This window comes from Sminthopsis crassicaudata, chromosome 1 (assembly GCF_048593235.1).
Source record: "Sminthopsis crassicaudata isolate SCR6 chromosome 1, ASM4859323v1, whole genome shotgun sequence".
NCBI lineage: Eukaryota > Metazoa > Chordata > Mammalia > Dasyuromorphia > Dasyuridae > Sminthopsis > Sminthopsis crassicaudata.
Window position 1 is genome coordinate 605,383,074 of NC_133617.1, and position 20,786 is coordinate 605,403,859.

A 20,786-nucleotide genomic window follows, 5' to 3' on the forward strand; every position below is an offset into this window, starting at 1 on the left:
GTTCCCCCATATGTTGCTCGTATTTGTTGTGGCAGGTGAAGAGAAAGTAATAGAAAATGATTACATGGGATTTCAAGGCTTGGTAGGACGGGACATTGCACTTTTGTAGAAAGAGTTGGGAGTCTGCCCATGAATGAAATCAAGATTTTTTGAAGCATCAGAAAAGCCCTCGACATACGTATTGTTATGATTCTGATTTTTTCCTTAGACAACCTGTTTTGAATCAGATTGTGGACTTAGAGGATATTTCAATATTAGTTTCCTAGTCCAGCCTATTGGAAGCCATAGTACACACAGTGTCAGACCTGGATTCAGGAATATTCATCTTCTGAAGGTCAAATCTGGTCTGAGACACTTACTAGCTGTGTGACCTTGAACAACTCAATTATGTTTTCCTCAGTTTCCCCATCTGTAAAGTGAACTGGAGAAGGAAATGGCAGACCACTGCAGTGTCTCTGCCAACAATCAACAATAACAATAAATTCATCCCCTGCCTCCAAGAAGATCTCTAGTCAAAAGCTTCCAAACAGGTGCCCAGATACTTTCTTATAACACATTTCTAGCTACCTAGGATGTGTTCATACACACTTATTTTTCAATGAGCATGACTTCATTTAATATGATGACAAAGGAAAAATCTTATACATCACAATCAAAGTAAATGAACAAATACTTTTGAATAGTCATCATATATAAGGCACTGGATGATACAGGAACATATAGTTGCTAACTCTTGCTCTCTAGATGTTTTCCTAGGTGCCTTTCCTGATCTCCATTAATGCTAGTTCTTTCTCTTTATTGATTATCTCCAAGGTTTCCTCTATATATCTGGTTTGTACATAGTTGTTTACGTGTTGTCTCTGTCAGACTGTGAGTTCTTGGAGAGCAGAGCTATTGTTTATATTTTGTATTCTTTATTTATTTGTATTTATTTATCTTGTGCTTTTACAGAGTGCTTGGCACATATTTTAAAAATGTTTATAGACTAGTTGAGAAGAAGAGTGATCAACTTCTAAAAAAAATTAAGCAGTAATTAAAAATCATTTAAAGACAAAGTGAGGTAATAAGGCTGGATAAGATGAATTGTCAAATGAAAATTTAGATAATAAATAATGCTGAATGGTTTCAGAAGAGGGAGAAATCACTTTAGATAGAATGTTTCATGGAGTAGTTGGGACATACACTGTGCCACGGAGGATGGATGCAATTAAATGAACAAAAAAGTCAGGGGCCAGATCTTTCCAGGAGATAACATCGAATTTCTTTAACACCCCCAGAGTTGAGAAAGTTCTGGGGACAGGGAAGGGGGCAGAACAATGCAATGCTGTAAGCAGTTTAGCTTGAAGAGGCTTGGTGGGAGTAGTGAGAGATACCACTAAAAACCTTGGGGGCAGATTTTGGAGAAGGTTGGGTGCTCAGCCAAGATTAGGCTTGGTCCTAATGGCAGGGAAAAATCATGAAGATAGTTTGAGCAGGCAGTATTATCTCCACAGTAGAATCAGCCTAAATCTTTCTGTTAGTGGGAAATAGTCTGGGGTCTTTGTATGAGAACCATGTGTCTTTCTGGTTAGGAGTAGCTGTCATTGATTCTCCATGTGCCATTGGGAAATCTGACACCATGATCTGATTTCCCTCTCTGTAAAGAGAGAACAATACCTCGATACCTTACCAGAGTGCTGGGTGAATTTGCTGACACCCGCAAAGCTCTCTGGAAACGAGGAGAGTTACATAAGTGCTTAGTCTTATTCACACAGCGGAAGTTTTCCCCTGAGAATCCTGTAATAAATGGCACCATTGTGCAGCTGGTGGAACGTGTTCAAAAGTTTCCGTTCACAACGAGTAGATCAAATTGTGGGTGGTTGTATAGGCTTTCTGTGTCTATGCAAAGCTGCACCCAAAAACAACTGGCACAACTCATTGTCCTGGAAATGAAAAGATGACCTGTGAGACAGAGCCAAATAATGGAAAACCGGAGCAGAGGGATGTATGAGGTGCTCTTACATCGTTTGTATTTGGGGTGGGGAGGAAGATGCAAGACCAAAATGGGAGCTCCCAAGATGAGTACCATGCCGGGAACCAGCTGGTGCTCTCACAGGGCTCAGGAGCCTTGCTCGTATTTCTGTGATTTGGGGGGAGCGAGTTTTCTATGCAGGCAGGTTTAGGACTGTGGGAAGAAAGCCTGGGCAGACTGTTCTTGGCTGCTATAGGAGACAGGTAATGAATTCCTTTTCACTATTCAGAGCCCTGAATGTACTCCAGGAAGTGATACTAGGAAAATGTCTCTTTTCTTCGAGCATGGTCCAGGACTCTGAAGAATCCTGGGAGTATCCCTTGAGCAAAAGACGGATTTTTTTTTAACTAAGAGAAAAACAAGTGTGATTAACCCTTCTTTTTCTCTTCTTCTTTTTATACTCTTCCTCGTCTTCATTTCAGATACAGACTCGAAATGACAGTGAGTATTGATTGCATAACCAGAAGGAATTTAATCAATTTTAGCCAGCAGGGAAGAAATCATGACCAATCAAAGTAGGATGGAGCAATAGGAGTAAACCAGACCAGAAACATCGTGGGGTCACCAGAAAGTCATCTTGACATCTACTGCCGCCAGAAACATTAAATCATTTAATAGCAGAGGTTACTGGAGTTGGAAAATACCTTGGAGATCTTCTAGTTCCAGACTCTCAACCGTATGCAATAACACCTTCTACAACAGTCCTGCCCAACTTAAATAGAACCGAGGGCCAATAAATCATATATAAAGATCCCTGCAGACACATATTGACTTAGAAAATCACATCTTAATGTTATCTATACTTTATTGTATTTTTATTTGTTTCAAAAAATATTTCCCAATTATATTTTAATCTGCTTCACCCCCCACTCAGGGATGTTGTGGACCACATATATCCTGTAGCCCCATGTTTGACACCTGTGTTCCACAACATTCCTGGTAAATAGTCATCCAGTTTTTCTTGCACATTTTCAATATTACTGAGCTTATTATATGACAATGCAGTGCTTTCATTTTTTCTGACAGTTTCAATTATTAGGAAATTTGTCCTTCAATTAAATTAAAGTCTCTTATAATTTTCAGCCACAAGTATAAGTATTTTTTACCCTCTTCAATTAAAACACAATATTTTTTATCTCTTTCACAGGAAAACTTTTTAAACACTTAAAGACTGCTTTCAAAAACCTCCTAAATTTTCTCACTTCCAACTAAAGATCCTTGCACTACCCTCATGGGATGGTCCACCTCCATATCCTAATTACATTCTGCTGAACACACTCATTTTGTTAAGGTTTCTCAATATGGGTCAGTGTCTTTTGATATTGTTATGCCTACCTAATTTAGGCAGTTAAATAGAGCAGTGGGTCTGGAAGTAGGAAAATCTGAGTTCAGTTTTGGCTTCAGATATTTACTAGTTGCATGATTGTTGGCTGGTCACATAACCTCTATTTTAACTCAGTTTCCTCCTGCAAAGTGAGGATGATAAGAATATTATCACTCAAAGTTGTTGTGAAGCTCAATGAGATATTATTTGTAAAGTGTCTGGTACATTGTCTAGTCCTTATAGAAATACTCATTGTTGTAAAGACAGGACTCCTAAACTGCAAAACAGGGGAAAAAAATCAGTCCTCCTGGTAGTTCTTGCTGTGGACAGAGAGCGTAAAAGATATCTATTGTGGCCTATATTGAAGTATTAAGAGTGAAACCTCAAATATTATTTTGATGGAGGATAGAATGTTGTGCTTTCTCCTATACATTTTATGTAATTGCAATTCTAGTATGGCAAATTTGAATTCATAAAGATAGGTTTTATCTAATTTTATTAAGACAGTTGTTCTAGTCTTTTGTCATTAGCATGACCTAAGTTGGGATTTCATCTGTTACTAGAGATAGGGCAGTTAAGTGTCACAATGAGTAGAGCACAGGCCCAGAAATCAGGAGGAGCTGAGTTCAAATGCTATCTCAAATACTTATTAGCTGTGGTTCCCTGGGCAAATCACTTAACCCTGTTTGTCTCAGTTTCCTCACCTTCAAAATGACTGGAGGAAGATGGCAAACCATTTCAATGTCTTTGCCAAGAAAACCTGAAATTGGGGCACAAAGAGTTGGGTACCAGAAGCTTGACCACATTACTCTTTAGAAAGATGGGATACCTGGCTATAATTACATCTGTCTGCCTCCTTAAATATTATTAGTCTAGGGGATATAATTTTCAAGTTCAAGTTGGTTTTTGATTGCTATTTTATTATGGGGAAAAAGGACCTCAATCTTTATACCTAAGTCTTGACCCTTTCCCACCAAATACCAGTCCCTCAATGAATTTGCATAGCAGGTAGCAAGGAAACCCATTTATCTAAATCAACAGCAAAATAGAAATCAGAGAAAGTTGTTATTGTTTTGTCCTTCATTCTCAAAAAAGGAGCCTGACATCAGGGAGGTGATGTTGTGAAATAAAATAGATGTAAGTAAGAGAGGGCTGTGCAAGGTCATCTGCCTCACATTCCCCTCCAGAGTCATCTGGTCCAATGGCCAGTGATAGATCAGTATATATATAGAAGAATATATGCTAGACAATACAGATTGAAAGCACTCCTCCCATTGGCAGTAAGATAATTCAACTCAACTGAAGGAGAGAGGAGCTCTTGCCCCCCAAAAAATTCCCCCAATTCTCTAGGGTACTGGGCCGGAGATAAGGACATGTTGGCGATTGCAAGCTTTTCTCATATTGGCTTCAACCAAAAGTTTTTTCCATCATTAATCTGAGGTAGAATTGATGCTTTCTGTCTTCTCTCCCAAAGCTGGAAGCCAGAAGTGCCCAAAGTGACTCCAGAATTCAAGGAGACTGAAAAAAGACCAAAAAAACCCCAAAGATGCCAAAGAACCTCCCTTTCCTCTTACCAACTGTGCCCCATTCCTCAAACAGGTATAACATGTTCATTTCCACCAATGAGAAGATAGTGCTATACCAACAGGCTTTGGGATGCAGGAAGTCATGGGTTCAAGTCTAACCCATATTAGTTTTGTGTGACCTTCAAACTTCTCTGTCCCAGGCAATTCTCTAAGATTAAAAAGTTTCTGGAGCAAACACTAAGCTTTTGTGGTAGAGAGAATTATTTTTTCCTTCCTGGGAGTTCATCATACCAATAAAATTAAATGTCTAGTTGTCCGCTCACCATAAATAAATAGATAAATAAATGGAAATGTAAAGTCTAAATTTCAAATTGTTCCAATGTATGATTTTTCTTAATTTTATAAGATTCTTTCTTTCCTTCTTTCTGAAGGCAATTGGGGTTAAGTGGCTTGCCCAAAGTTATACAGATAGTACCTGTCTGAGGCTGAGAGTTGGACTCAGGTTCTCTTACCTCTAAGACCAGGGCTCTATCAATGTTCTACCTAGCTACCCCTTTAAAATTCTTTCTATGAAACTTTTGTGGCTATAACCAATTTGCATGATAACTATATCTGTAGATTTTGTTCACTTACATATTTTTGGGAGTGCTTCAAGACAAATTGTTGTTATACAAAATTAGTCATCAGATGTGGGCAAAATCTTAGAGCAAGCTGGTTTAGAGTGATACTTCACTTTAAGCTTTATGTTGTGAAACACAAGGCAAGCCATGGAGCCTGGCAGGTGACCAGTTAATCTACAATAGGTTAAGTCGTAGAGACGTGCATGTGGAGGCAAGCCTAAGACAGTTGAAAGAATGATGGATTGGCAGTCAAGCGACCTAGGTTTGAATTCTAGATGTGGCTTAGGGTAAGTACAGAGTTCTAGGAAAAAATATGAGGAAATGCTACAGTTCTTCACCTCATTGAGCCTCAGTTTCTTCATCTGAAAAACCAGGGGCATGGTTCCTCAAAGCTCTGATCTGCATCCTCTTCTCTTTTTCATCCTATCTCATTAGGTGTTCTCATCAATGAAACTTCCATAGAGATGCATCTCTAGCAGTTGATTGCAAGGTTTATATTTGTAGTGCTAGCCTCTCTACTGAACTATAGTCATATACCACCGAATGCCTTTTGAACAATTGTAACTGGAGGCCACAAAAACATCTCATATTCAAAATATTCAAAATCAAACTTATTATATTTCTTCCCAAAGTGTCCTCCCCCCCCAACTTTCCTGTTACTGTTGGGAGCATTACTATCTTCCCAGTCAATTGTAGAACTTGCATTTGGTGAGAAAGAAATTAAATCTTCAATATAATGCTTGTATTTTTCTCTTGCAGTGAAACAGCAATTGAAGTTAACTTGAACCTAAAAGCCATATCTTCCAGACTAATAATATTTAAGGGATCAGATATGATTCTAGCTCTAAGGAGAGGAGAAACACAGGAAACTTATCTTTTATCTTCATTTTATTTACTTACTTTATCTTCATCTTATTTACTCCAGCCAGGTTGAGTAGTTTTAAAGGAAGGAAAGGAAAGAGAGCAAGCATTTATTCAATACCTTTAATGTGTGAGGTACTGTTTTAAGTGCTTTACAAATATTGTCATTTGATCCTCATAATAATTCTGGGAGCTGGATTCTGGGGTGCTAATATTCTTCCCATTTGAGGCTTGCAGAAACTGGGACAAATAGAGAAAAAATAGGTTTTCCAAGTATCACACACCTGATAAATGTCTCAGGCTGGATTTGAACTCTAGTTTGTTTGTTTTTTTTAATTTAAATTTTTATTTTTTTTTTAACACCAGGCCCCAGGTTCTATCCACAGCAACTCTTAGTCACCAGTTTAGAATATTTGGGAGAAGGGATAAAAAAACACTTACCCAATCACACTTAAGGAATAAAACAGCTAACAAAATTCAAGTGATTCTTAGGTTTGAATCTTATGAGAAATAGTCTTTTATTGGGGGGAGACAGAAAAGGAAAGGAAGAGAATAAGCATTTATGTGATGCTTGCTGTGTGCTAGGTGGAACAGTAGGTAGAGAGCCAAGCCTGAAGTCAGGCTTCTTCTTCATGAGTTCAAATCCAGCCTCAGACACTTACTAGCTGTATGATCCTGGGCAAGTCACTCAACTGTTTACCTCAGTTTCCTCACCTGTAAATGAGTTTGAGAAAAGAATGGCAAACCACTCCAGGATATTTACCAAGAAAACCCCAAATGGAGTTAAGAACAATTGGACATGACTGAAATGACTCAACAACAATACTAAGTGCCAGGTATTGTGCCATTTATAAATATTATCTCATTTAATAAAGACCTGTACTCATCTCTACAGATATAAGTACTAGATTCATGTTCATTAATTGACTGGAATCACTGTCAAATTTACGATTAGTATTTATGTGTTTCCCATTCAAATCTCTTTATTCTGTTAGCCAGTCCACTTATTTATTATAGAATCACTATGGTTCAAAGTACTAAGTAAGAAATTTAGTAATTTTTGATGCTGGTAGGAAAGAAGACAAAGGTTTCATTTCACAGGGTCTCAACAGGTAATGTTTAGAGTTCATTTATATGACAATCAGTCAGTAAGTATTTATTAAGCACCATGTACCAGGCCCTCTGCCAAGCACTGAACAGCTTGCTCTCCAGGAGCTCAGTCTAATAGAGAAGAAAACATGCAAACAATTTCCAAACGAGGTATATACAGAATAAGTTGGAAATAATAGAGGAAAGGCACAAATCGAGAAATAATTCTCACAGAAGGTGGGATTTTAGCTGGTAGTTAAAGGAAACAGGGAGGCCTCATCTTCATGAGAAGGGATAGGATTTCAGGCAGTGAAAAATACCTAAAGCATAATAAGATGCAGAAAAAGTATCTCCTTACCTAGATCCATTCAGTTCCTTTGCAATTTACTCAGTAGGTTCCTTGGATACCATGTAGTGAATGTAGACTAGTATCCCAGGAATATAATAGGATTTAAATAGAATTTCAGTCCATAACTTAGATAACTTAGAAACTTCATATACCATAACTTATTCAACCATTGTCCAACTAATGATTATGCACTCAATTTCCAATTCTGTGCCACTAGAAAAAGAGTTTCTACAAACATTTTTGTACATATGAGTCCTTTTCCCTCTTTTATGAACTTTTTGGGACACAGACCCAGTAGTGCTACTCCTGGTTCAGAGTTGTAGCCCAAAGAGCTCAAATAAGCGCTAAATGTGTAGAATAGTAGGATTACAAAGGAAATCAATTAATTACATTAAAATAGAATTATCAACATATCTTTCAAAACAAATTCCTGGAGATTAGATTAAGAACCCCTGGTTTGGAAAGAAAGGGATTACAAAGGGTACCAGAAGATAAGAAATTAGAAAATGACTTAAAAAACATTTTTTGATTAGGTGGCTCCATATGGCTAAGTGAGGTTTGCACAGTAGAAAGGCAAAGCTTTGGTGGAAACAGCTCTAACAAGCTTCTAAGAGCAATTTTAAGGTGAGTATTTATGCTTTGGAGATCATCAAACTATAAATCAAGAGGACTTATTGTTTTGTTGATTGGCTAGACTTTAAGAATATGTTAACAATTCACTTTTAATAATTAAACTTAAAAGTGTGTAAATACATTTTTTTTCCTGGAGAGTCCAGTTGCTGAGCATTTATCAACATGGATTGCTTGACTAATATTACTTGCACTTAGAAATAATGAGGAAATGAAGTCATCCACTAGACTGGTGATTGTAGTATGATAATAATAATTATTATTATTTATAAAACTTTTATATTTTATACAAATTATATTTCTATCTAATTTTGTTGTTTAAATAATAAAATGATTAATTAATAATTATTAATGATTAAAATAATTATTTTATAAAATATTAAAGTTTGCATTATCTCATTCAAGTTATCTATTATCTCATTTGTGCCTCACAATGCCTCTGCCTTTAGTCCATAAATCTGGTAGATCCTATGATCTATGGGGAGAAACTTAATTGTTTCTATAATCCTGAAAATGTTAACAGTAGCTCATTTGAGAAGCTTAACAGGAAGTAGTATGAGAAGAGAGAAGCAGAAGAACCAAGCTTAGTAAAGCAATGTATTATTAGCCTGATAATATTATCTCTAGAGGACATCAGCAGCTGTACAGCATCTGAGGTACCTCTAGCCACATGTGTGATTTGGTCACACATATTCCCTGGATGCATCCCTTCCCTCATTGGTGGTGTGCTGACCAATAGGAGAATGTAGTTTCTGAATAAGGGGAAAATCTCTCATTTAACCTGCCAAGATGTAAGTGAAGAACTTGAGCTCCAAGATGAAGCAGTTAATGAGAGAATGTGACTTTGAATCAGTAAGTTCACCTGTCTAGGTTTGAATTTCACTTTTAAAATGAGTGTGTATTTTGAATTTTTAAATGCTGTTTTGAAACGTACTCATAAATATTTCTGGTTCCTGTATTTCAGTAGGATTTAGAAATTCACAGCACATTTATTTGAAAGAAATATCTTTTCATCTTGAAAAAAGCAAAATAAAACATTTTCTTTCTGATAAGTTATTTAGAAGAATAAAGTTCCAAGTTCACTAAACAGGAATTACTGTTACAAAGGAGGAAGAAGAAAAGAGGAAAAAGAGGAGAAAAAAGAAGAGGGATAAAGAAAGAAATAGCAAAAAAGGAATGGAAAGAATATGGGAGAGAGGCATTGTTTTCAAACTCTGTAGAATGAAGGCTTTTTCAATTCTGTAAGGATAGGAGGATTGACCCCCAAGAGTTTATGAGCCTGCTAGCTTCCTTAGGCATTTGTGGCCTAGTAACTTTTTGATAGTTTCATTCTGGTTGAGACATTGCCCATAAAAGGATAAATCACAATGTCAGACCTGACTCTTTCTCATTTCCCAATAGCCTCAAAATGTCAACAGCCAACTGTCACATCCCTCCTCTCCCTCTCACACAAACACTCCCTGTTATATGGGCCAACAGCTGAAAGCAGATTGGGCAGAAGGAAGAGAATTGCATGGAAGTAGGAGGTGCTGGATTAGTCTGATTCAAAAACTGTTTCCTAAAAACAAGAGAGCTACCCAGCCAGCTCAGCAGGTACCATCAGCATAGATACAGACATGCAAACCTATGTCTTTATATCCACTTAAAACAAGGTTACATGCATAGTCACATGGCACTTACTATGAGTTGATGTATGAAGAATTCATTGCAAACCTTAAAATTCTCTATAAATATGAATTATCATCACCACCATCAGTCATCATCATCATGCAGGTAGGTGGCTCAGTAGAGAAAGCTTCAGGTCTGGAGTCAGGAATTCTTGAGTTCAAATCAAGCCTCAGATACTTGCTAGCCATGTAATCCTGAGAAAGTTCTTTAACCCTGTTTGCCTCAGTTTCCCCATTTGTAAAATAAGCTAGAGAAGGAAATGGCAAACTGGTCCAGTATCTTTGCCACAAACCTCCCAAATATCATCACAAAGTATCAGATATAACTGAAATGACTGAACAACTGTTGTTATATTATTCCTTTCAGACTACCTGCTTCAATTTCTTATTTAGAACACACCTTAATTTTTTAACCTGTTTTCCAGTCTGCTGCTGGTAGGTGGGAAGTTAGGCGTGGGCAGGGAAAAGATTCTTGGTGCATACAGAGAGGAGGGAGGAGAACAGAAGCATCAGGGATACAGAGCTTTGAAGTTTATGCTCCAAAGTCCTGGGATCCCAGTAGTTGTGCCACTGACTACCTGTGTGACTGAGCAAAATGACATCACCTTTATGGGACTCAGTTTCCTCCCCTGCAAAAAGGGTGGCTTGGGCTAAATGACCTCTCAAGTCCCTTTTTCTGAGCTGTGATCCCATAACTAAAAAAAAAAATCTGAATAAATCAAAATAAATCCTCTAACACCAAAACATGTGCTGATGTCTTTGCATTTGGGAAGGGTCATATAAATAGACTGAAATTTAGGTTACTCCCTCTCCCAACTACTTCACTATTAACATCTCCATACAAATTATAGATGTTTACTTGACAGATGAGTAAGATTTGTCTAGAGAAAGGGCCTTGCTGAAACTCAGAACAACAATCAGTTTCGTGGCATGTGGCAATTACCAAGGGAATAGCTTATTGTTAATTGAATAGAAGGGAAAATATTTGTGTAACTTATTGGCACATAAATTAAAGTTGTTCCTGAGCAGTCTTAACTTATACAATTTTCTTTTCAATCAACTATTATTTTTTTCTCTGAATTTCCCCGCAGGATTTTACAAGAGTAAAGCACAGGGGGCCACCTCCTCTGCTCCAAGGAAATAGAAGAGAAGAGATGGATTTCCAGCTCATCACTGCCATTAATCTATCCTGTATCTTTGAGTAAGGAGATATGCTTCTCTGGGGATCTTTTCTCCTCTACAAAAAAGTGGGTAGGCTGTAAGGTGCCTTCCAGGTCTACCATTGTGCTTGATTCCATGTCGTTATCCCTTCCTTGATCATCTAAAGCTCACATTAAGTCCAGTAACAAAATAGTGCTAGAAAAAAGTATCATTTATTTTTTGGATTAGTGTATTCATTGGGAGGAAGAGATGTGAAGAGTTCTCAATTTTTCTGCAGTGTTCTAAGATTGCACAGATTTAAAACTCCTAAAGCAAAAGAAGAGGATAACATGATAGTGAGCTGAGAAGTGGGATCATGTACTACCTTTATAACACATCCTGGTTGTGTCACTTTATTTGTTTAATTTCTTCGGTAATTCCCTAATTCTATGAGTTATAGAAAAGATATTACCCTGCATTGATAGAGTAAGCTTCTCTTTGCGGAGATTCCCTATATTAATGAAGTCTCCTGTCCAGACCCTACCTCCTATTCCAAGAATAATAGAGGGAGAAGGGGAGGAGTGGAAAGAAAGGCCTTTCGGTAGTAGACATGGTATTTTTTATGCAATCACTAGGCCTGAACATAAATGGAATTTCAAATTGGAAAATTGTGCCTCTTCTTCCCACCTTGTTCCACTAAGCATATGATGTAGAAACCAGAGTGGGAGTCCTGTGGACATTTCCTTGATTGACCCAAGGAAGGGTTATAACTATTGCTCCCGGAGCAACTACAGCTAAAACAACACAGTCGGATGGATGATTTCTTGACCTGGAATGGAGCCCAGAGAATCTCTTCAGCTTCAAGTTACAATGAAAATACTCAATGTGTGTGATAGAACCAGACAGAACTGGAAAATGTTATGTCAGAACAGAACTAACAGCTCATCTGATCCAATCTTCTCTTTTTTAAAGATTGAGGAAAAAGAAGTCCAGAATGGTGAAACTACATGCCCAGCACAACAGTTAGTTAATGGGAAAGCTGGAATTACAACCCAAATCTCCTAATACCCAGTCCAACATGATGTAATAAAGTATAAATTTTATATAAATATAAATTTTACAATATATTATATAATATAAAATATTACTTGCAATATTATATATAAGATAATAGAATCTTATATACATCATATAATATAATTTTTGTTCTTCAGTTGTGTCCAACTTTTTGTGACCCTATTTGGGGTTTTCTTGACAAAGAGGCCAGAATGGCTTGCCATTTCCTTCTCCATTTCATTTTATAGTTGAGGAAACTAGAGCAAAGAGAGTCAAGTGACTTGCCTAGAGTCACATAGCTAGTAAGTGTCTGAGGCCAGAATTGACCTTTAGAAAATGAGTATTCCTGAAAGATCCACACACAGTGCCACCTAGCTGTCCTTATATTATTAATATAATATAATAATCTAAAATATGAGCTGTGTCTATTATGTATTATGTAAAACATACATGAAAGACACATCTCATTCTGTCATATATATGTATGGATATGTGTGTGCATATACATTATATATAAATATATATATATGTAAAATTCATACATATACTCCAGAATATAAACACTATGAGAGCAGGAGTTGTATCTTATGTAAATTTTTTATGGTCCATAGTCCCTATCACTGATTTCTATACATAGTGGGTGTTTAATGAATTCTTTATTCCACTGATGTGAAGTATGACTGAATTTGCCCTCCTAGTGGACAATAGAGAATCTGTACAAATATTCCCTGTTTGGTTCTAGTCTACCACATGGAACTTTGGGTACCTGCTTCTGTCTATGTGTGACTGAGGGACATATATGATAAGGAGGAGTCCCCTGATTAACTGAGCTTCATGGAATCCAGAGCCTATGCAAAAGGGGTAGCTCACCCTATGTCAATCTTTTCTTTAAGTCTGGGATAAAACAAGACACTTCCACTTATATTCCTAGAGCTGGGAGGGGGGAAGAGTGGCTATCCTGTTTCTCAATCATTCCCCTAGAGCAGCTGTGAGCATGCAGACACAGATACAAATAAAAATCCAAAAATGGGGGCAGCTAGGTTGCACATGGATAGAGCACCAGCCTTGAATTCAGGAGGACCGGAGTTCAAATCTGATCTCAGACACTTAACACTTCCTAGCTGTGTGACCCTGGGCAAGTCACTTAACCCCAGCCTCAAAAAAAAAAAAAAAAAAAAAAAAAAAAAAATCCAAAAATGGCTGCAGCTTCAGGGAATATAACTTTTCCTGAGGAAAGAAGAACATGATTGAGGAGCCTGCTATGAGAAACTTCATTGAGACACTAACTACTACGGGGGGAAAAGAAATGGGAAGGTGCCCATTTGTTACACATATCATAACATACACTGTTACACTGTTACACTAACATAACATACACTGTTGCTATCATCAAAAATTTTGCCTATTCTCCTTGCCTGTCCCCAAACTATGAATTCTGTGTATTTGTAGGAGAGCACTCCTTAGATTTTTTTTGGATGGCGGTAGTGGGGAGTGTTTTGTATCAACTGTTCTTACTATACCATCTTAATATCTTTGCTACATGTACAATTCTTCTATACATATTTCTACATTTATCATTCTGCACAAGAAAAATCAGATCAAAAAGGGGAAAAAGGAAAAGGAAACAAAATGCAAGGAAACAACAATAAAAAAGGTGAAAATTCTGTTAAGATCCACCCTCAGTCCCTATAGCCCTCTCTCTGTGCTCTCATCATCACAAGATCATTGAAACTGGCCTGAATCACTTTGCTATTGAAAAGAGCTACATCTGTTGTTGTGTATAATGATCTCCTGGTTCTGCTCATTTCATTCAGCATCAATTCATGTAAGTCCCTCCAGGCCTCTCTGAAATCATCCCGATGATCATTTCTTATAGAATAATAATATTCCATAATATTCATATACCATGTCTTATTCAGCCATTCTCTAACTGATGGACAGCCACTCAGTTTCCAGTTTCTTACCACTACAAAAAGAGCTACCACAGACATTTTTTGCACACGTGGGACCTTTTCCCTTTTTTATGATCTCTTTGGGATACAGACCCAGTGAAAAACACTGCACAGTTTCATAGCCCTTTGGGCATAGTTCCATATTACTCTCCAGAATATTTGGGTCTATAGATTATCTTTATAGAAACATATAGCCACCAGGGAAAAGAAAGAGAAGCTTCTTAAGTCCCATTTTGGAGCTCTGGTAAACCCCAACTGAGATTACCCAGGTTCCAAAGCCGCAATTGCGAATATTCTTAGGATGTTAGCAACACTCTGGGTGACCTTTGCTAGAACCTTTAACAGTGAGTTTTCAAGGTCTTCTATCATTCTTACCTTCATCTACTCTGCATTTACTGTATATGTACATAGTTATAGTCCCTTAGAATGGGACTTCCTTTAGGGCACAGATTGCTTTTTTTGCTCTTCTCATCATTTAGCACATAAATAGTTGTTCAGCTGTCCATAACAACAACAGAGTTAGTTGTTCATGACTCTGCTTGGAGTCTTCTTGACAAAGATACTGGAATGGTTTACCATTTCCTTTCCCAAACAGTTTACAAGCTAGCTAAATATCTGAGGCCAGATTTGACCTCAGGAGGAAGAGTCTCTGGCTCTTTAGTCATTGTGCCACCTAACTGCCACTTTCCATTTTTGTATTTCCAGTGTCTTGCACATGATATTTAATATTCTTTTTTACTGGATTAAATGATGTTGAAAACCTTGTGCATGATTCTTTGCCATTTTTAGGGCAATAACCATTTGAATCCAATTTGTCATTTAAACAACTTGGCCTGTGCTTTGGAGTATTTCTGATTCAATTCATCATGTGTAAAGAGCAGGAGGGCCTGTTTTGGGAGAGTCTTGATCATGTATAAGGGAAATGTTTGGAGAGACTGTGAAGCATATATGTAGACATTCTGACTGGTAGTTCTGAACTAGAGGTTCAGACATGGGCCAGAACCAGGACTGGAGCTTGGAGGTAAGCATAATACCAGGTGTTTGGAGATGACAACAATAGCATCCCACTTAGAGCTGGGCAGAGAACCTGTTCCCATGCCCCTGCATCTTCCAGACCCCTCATACTCATCATCACTTAGCCCAGTGTGAAAGATATTAAGTTCCAGTGGTATTCTCCATCCAGATATTTGTCATTTTGCATTTTATGAGATTCAATTCAATTTAATCAAATTCAATTCAATGATATTTATTAAGGACTCCTGTTCCAGATATTGTACTATGGTTACAAAGACCAAAATGAAACAGTTTCTTTGTCTAAGATTATTCTATAAAATCATAGTAACTCACACTGATTTAGGAAGCAGAGCAAATAACAGGAAAAGTTTGAATTGTAGATTAATTCAAATGTAATTTCATTGCTTTTTGTAAAAGGATTTTATCGCATGTTCCCAAATCACCTAAGAGTGAGTGGTGGTTCCCAGTTAGAAAGTGATAGATTGTGAGTAGTTTTTTTTTTTTTTTTTTTTTCCCATTGGCTGATAGCCAGAATATCCCGGAACATACCTGCTAGGACTATGTCAGTCTCTTTCATGTTCCGGGAGAGAGAAACTTTTATGTGTTTGTTTTTGCTATGCCTTTGAAGTAAATATTACTTTATAAAAATTATTCTAGCTATTGTGTTTAAGTGGAATTGGAAGGTAGGGGATCTTTAACATTAGGAGAAAATCATTGATGGAATCTTGAGCCAACCACTGAGAAACTGGATACCTCCAACCCCATAGGGTCCAATTCAGGAATTTAAGAATTTCCAATTCAGGAAATAGGAGCCTAGAAAAGTCGCTTTAAAGGTACACAATAATTCAAAGTAGTTCATCCAAGTTCATTTATCATTATTTACACTATTGCCTAATAGATGACCTTAGGGAATCTATTTCAATGAATAGATAAGACTGATTTATAATTAGAATATCATTTTTGTACATGGGAGTAGGCATGAAAAATTTATTTGTTTAAATATTTTGCATCTTTCTCCTATAAGTTTTATGGCTCCAAATTTCTCTGAGGCTTTTAATTTTTCAATTGCATTGTTATTATTATGCTTATTTTAAAGATGAGAAAACTGGATTCCTGAGAAGTTACAGAAAATAACAGAGTTTGGATTTGAATCCAGTTCTTTTGATGCTAAATTAGAATTCTTCCCTCTATAGATCCATTCTCTGGCACTTTAAATATATGTGAAATCTGCTTAAATGAACACATAGAGTCATCTTGAAAGTAGAATAAGCATCCAAGTTATCCATAACAAAAGCAAACTTGGGGATAATGTGCTTTTCTAGGGATGAAGGAAAGCTGGAAAGTAAGAGAGGAATGAAATAGGCTATAATTACCAAAAATCCAGTGCTGGTCTTTTACCTCCCTCCCCTAAAAAGTATTGAACATCAGCAAAACCTTGAAGAAATGTCTGTCATTGTGTTCTCAATCCCCCCCCTTTTTTTTTTTTACTTAAAAATGTGTTGTTAATTAAAAAAAAGAAAATATAACTGTCACTTCCCAGTGACTCCCTATATTCTCAACAAACCATTCACTATAAGGAAGAAACATTAAGCAAAATGGCAAATACTTCCGTATTTTTGAAAATGAATGCCTCATTCTTCACCCATAGTCTACCACTTCTCTGATGAGAGTTTAACTCTCTGTCCTCTAAAGTCTCAGTCACTATGATAATGAGAGCTTTCAATATTGAGATCACCCTACAGACTTTTCTTGTAGTTCTGCTTTCTTTTATTCTGAATCAGTTTTTACAAATCTTTCTAAGTTCCTTTGAGTTCTCCATATTTATCATTTTTCTTAGTGCCACAGTATCTCATTGTGTTTATAAAATGCAATTTATTTAGTCATTCCTCAGTAAATAGGTATGTTTCTCCCTTTTCTCCAAACTATTTTTTTTACTATAGAAGACATTATCTCTTTTTTCTTGGCTTGATAGTGATGTAACCAGGCCAAAAATTATACTCAATTTAGTGACTTTTAAAATATAATTCCATTTTTTTTACCAGAGCCATTAGACCAATCAATAGCCCCATCCACAGAACATTAATGGACCTGCCTTTCCATAGCCTCCCTTTTGACAGTAGCTATTTTCAACTTTGATCATCTTTCCCAATCTGAGAGGTATTTTAATTTTTGTTTTGGTGATATTGGTAATGAGTATCCTTTTATGCAGTTGCTGATATCCATATCTTTTCTTCCCTGCACTGCTACACTCCTTCTTCTTTTACTATATTTTTAAGGCTTTCTGCTCTTACATCTCCCACCTAGGAAAGCTTCCTCTCTGAAAAAGGTCTTAATTAACTCAGTGACTAAGATGGGAATGACTCATAAAGTTTACTGCCTCATTCCTCCTAGGGATAGTTGCACTTTGTAATGAGAAAAAACATCTTAAGCCAAAGGAAAAAAATACTTTAATATTGTAGAAGTCTAGGTATCAGAGATAAAATGGTATGGATATTTCCCCTTATTTCTAGGGTGGTTAGAATGCTGGGTCTAGAGTTAGAAAGACCTGAGTTCATTTGCTTCATCTATAAAATGGGGATAATAATAGCACTTATCTCATAGAATTGTTGTGAGGATCAAAATGGACTAATATTTGTAAAGCCTAATTTAGCATATAGCAACCACCATATAAATGCTAGCTGTTATTATTCTGAGCAACACTGAAAGGTCCTTCTAGATCACTCTAGTAAATGCCCTTTTACTTGGCTTTTCTACTTGCTTGTAGAGAATCAGAGTGCTACCCAATCATTATTGGATGGGGGCAGAATGGAAGTGGGGGGGGCAGGTATCAATAGTGGTCAGAACTTTTCCTCCACCTGAGGATGCAGAAAGCTGTTTCTGAATCCCAGACTCTCCTAAGCCTGAAAAAATTCAACACTCTAGGGAAATGGCTATTAGAGATATACAAAGAAAGGGGGAGGCAATCTGCCCTCCTGACAGCATTAATGTCTGCTCCAAGTCTGATTTCATTCATGCTAGAAGAAAATTGGGTTGAAGGAGGAAATAAAGTAAAGCTCAATGGCTTGTGCAAGGGTTCATGATTTAATTTGCCTACCCATAATGCACCACCAGCCATTCAAGCTGAAATAATGGACTTTTATTTGAGTCTGTTGACAGATGAAAATGATTGCCTTGTTTAGTTCGATATTAAAAGGCAGGGAGAGGTTAAGGAGTGGCGAAGGGACAGTTGTTCTTTCAGAACTCATTCTGGAGGTGCTGGCAGGGGTTTAAAGGGGGATATAGGGGGAGAACTTATAGAGATTCTATAAAGCCTGCAGCTAATATTGGTCCTGATGAGTAAAGAAAAGCAAATTGCCAGGTGACTGGAACATCGAGGTTAGTGGGTTTGAAAAAAGGTTATGAGAAAACAGAAATACCCTTTTCAGATATTAAAGAGTAACTAGATGGCCTTAGTATAGAATAAGGTAACCTTTGATGTACTATCTGAAGAAGATTGCTTGAGGTCACTGATGGCTGCAGGTGACATATCTTAAAAAAAAGACATCCAGTGATATTTTTTCTTAGAGTTTCAGAGGGAGAGCTGTGCCTTATCATTTTGGTCTTTAAAACCTTCATCATCTAGTAATTCCATGGTATTAGTCAGGCTGCTGACTGTCAGCTTCTGCCAGTCTCAAAAGCTCCTCTCCTCCTTACTCGAAATGCAGATGACATAAATTGGAGGGGATGAAATGAGTCAGAGATAGTAAATATTTAACAACTGACTCTCTAAAAAAAAAAAAGACATCTTAAAGTTCAATCTGCAATATTAACATTTTCTCCATTACTTTCATAAGTCTAGACAATGAACAAAACTATTAATTAAGCCCTGATTTGTAGCATCTGTGATTTCCGAGGTAGAAAATGAAAACAAAAATAACAATCAGTTCTCAATAAAGCCCTGAACATGCTTTTCTTAATTCAGTCCATATCCTCTGGAAACTACCTGGATTTCTTCTTAAAATCTTAGAATCTTAGGGCAAGAAAGAACTTTAAAGATGATCTGGTCCACTGAGTTCTCAGCTTACTATTGAGGGAATGGAAACCCTGTTATATATCACTTCTATTCACTCAACAATCCAGATACACTGTCCTAAGGAAGCTGTTCTTAACACCATTTCCCTTCTCCATGCTTGTGCATTAGCTGGCACTTTGCTTGTAAAATACTCCAGTTCTGTTCCTGACTCTTCAGGTACCTTGTCTCCTTCAATATTCTGCTGATGTTCCAAGGAGACAAAAACAAAGGTAAGATTGCCTCTACCCTCATGGAGCTTATGGTCCATTAGCAATAGACAACACAAACTACAGGATAATGGGAGCCAGGGAAGGGAGGTATTGTTTGGGAAATCATGGTGATGGTTTGTGTCAGCACAGGGAGAGACTCTTTCAGGAAGAAATGATAAGGTTAATTTTAATTGATTATTATCAAAGAATGAAAGAGGTAGAGGTAAGGGACCAATGGAAGGAGGAAGAAATGGAAGTGGCAAGATTCCTTGATAGGCTCTAGTTTTCTGGAAGGGAATGGTTGGATAGGATGTGAAACATGAGGCTGATTTCAGAAAAGATTGAAAAGACTTACATGAACTGATGCTAACTGAAATGACCAGGACCAAGAGACCATTGAACACAGCTACAGGATTATGAGATGATCAACTATGGTGGACTTAGCTCTTTTCAACAATGAGGTGATTCAAAGAATTCTCATAGACTTGGGATGGAAAGTGCCATTTGCTTCCAGAGAAAAAACTATGGAGACTAAATGTGGATTGAAGCATAATATTTCCACCTTTTTGTTATTGTTTGTTTGCTTGAGTTTTTTTCTTCCTCATGTTTTTTTCTTCCCCTTTTGATCTGATTTGTCTTGCATAGCATGACAAATATGTTTAGAAGAGTTACACATGTTTAGCTTATATTGGATTGTTTGATGTCTTGAGGGGGGAAAAGGGGAGGGAGGAAGAAAAATTTGGAACACAAGGATTTGCAAAGGCGAATGTTGAAAATTTATCTTTGCATGCATTTGGAAGAATAAAATACATGGTCTGAGGCCACTTAAATATAGTAGGTCTGTACTCACTCACCAATGGGAGAGCTCAGTCCCAGGGCTGTTGTGCTAGAAAGAGAAGAGGTTTTAAAATTAGGAAGACCTAGGTTCAAATTCTGTCTGACATATTTGCTATGAGCAAATCATTTAACTTCTCACTGTCTCCATGTAATTCTCTTAAGACTATGAAGTGTACTAGCAGAAGGAATTTCTATATAGATTTCCTCATATCTGTTGATGTCACAAGTTGATATTACAAACAAATTTTTCTTGTTGATATCACAAATCTAAACTAACTCCTTCCCTCCAAAAAAACTGAAGAAAAATCAATTAATTTTCCTTTATCAATGCTGAATCTCCTCTGTCACTAAGTCATACTATGGCAATATGAGTGCTTAACAGACATGAACTCTTTCAGAGCCATGAGAACTCCAAATATATTCAAGAAAAACATCTTCTGACTTCAAAAG

General features: G+C 37.0%; 1 long non-coding RNA gene across 1 annotated transcript in view; it reads left to right on the plus strand.

Moving 5' to 3' along the window:
- LOC141555489 (uncharacterized) overlaps positions 1-12,326 on the plus strand; it is a 32,665-nt gene extending 20,339 nt beyond the window's left edge. Inside the window, exons 2-5 of the long non-coding RNA XR_012486204.1 lie at positions 4,810-4,934; positions 8,314-8,404; positions 11,169-11,278; positions 11,919-12,326. This is a non-coding gene — a long non-coding RNA (uncharacterized LOC141555489). The remainder of the gene's footprint in view (positions 1-4,809; positions 4,935-8,313; positions 8,405-11,168; positions 11,279-11,918) is intronic.
- Positions 12,327-20,786: the final 8,460 nt, after the last annotated feature.